The sequence below is a fragment of the Neopelma chrysocephalum genome, unplaced genomic scaffold (assembly GCF_003984885.1).
Source record: "Neopelma chrysocephalum unplaced genomic scaffold, ASM398488v2 Primary Assembly neopelma1_252, whole genome shotgun sequence".
In the NCBI taxonomy this organism is placed as follows: domain Eukaryota; kingdom Metazoa; phylum Chordata; class Aves; order Passeriformes; family Pipridae; genus Neopelma; species Neopelma chrysocephalum.
Window position 1 is genome coordinate 3,419,099 of NW_020897914.1, and position 1,200 is coordinate 3,420,298.

Below are 1,200 nucleotides of genomic sequence, written 5' to 3' on the forward strand. Positions count from 1 at the left end.
GCGCACCAGGGCCCGCCCACCGCGCACCAGGGCCCGCCCCGCCCGTGACGCGCGCCGGGTGGCCACGCCCCCCGTCCGCCTCGCCCCGCCCCCCCCGCGCGTGGACGGGGCGCGCGCGCTTTAAAATATTTTGAAGCCGAAATTGAGGCCGTTTCCGTCCCTTCTGGCCCCGTCCCGGGGCCGGTCGGCCCCGCGAGCTGGGCGAGGAGCTTTCCCCGCTGGGGGAGCTGGGTTCTGGTGGGCATCAGTGCCCGGCGTCCCTGTGTGGTGTTGGGGGTCCTGCCTTTCCCTGGGATTCCTGCTCTTTACTGGAACTCCTTACCTTCCCTGGGATTCCTGCTCTTTACTGGAACTCCTTACCTTCCCTGGGATTCCTGCCGTCCCTCGGGGCTCCTGCACTTCTCCGGGGCTCCGCGGTGGAGAAGCCCCACCCCGCCTCCCAGGAAAAGCAGGACATCCCCTCTGGTTTCCCACCCTCCCCGTCCGGGCCTGGGGTGCGGAATTCCCGTCCCGGGGCTCACCGAGCCGTGCCCGGCTCACGAGGCAGCATCTCCACAGCTGCTGCTGTCGCGACTGACCGAGCGTCGGTTCTGGAGCGCCGTGTTCGAGCTCGGGCAGCCCGGCGGTGCCGCGTGGCTCGCCTGCTCCTGGCGCCTGGAATCCCTGGGAATGGCCGCATTCCCGCCGCGATCCCCGCGCCTGCTCCGCCTTTAAAAGAAGGGCTCCCGGATGCTTTCCTCCATCACTTCCCAGCCCTTCGCTCCGGGCTGGGAAGGAGCAGTGGGAGCCTCATCCCGGAGCGTGGCTCCAGCGTTTCCACGGGAGCGGGAACGATGTTTAAAGGGAGGAAGTAAGGAAAGCGGGGAGGAAAATGGGGAGATTAAAGCAGGTTTTTCCGCAGCAGGTCCCGCTGGCTATTCCTGCCCGAAGGAAATCCAAGGGGCGGTGGGATCTGGTTTAATTAAAACGACCTTCCTGGTTATTTTAGGAGCTTAATCCCCAGTCCGCTACACTTCAGGCTTCAAGGAAGGAGGCTGAGCCTGGATGCAGAGCCCAGCAGAGGGCATGGCAGCGCCACGCAGGAGCTGCACAGCCTCCTTCCACCTCCTTCCTCATCCTCACTGGGATCACGTGCCTCCCGCTCACTCCCCTTCCTCATCCTCACCTGGATAAAGTACGTCCCGCTCACTCCCCTTCCTC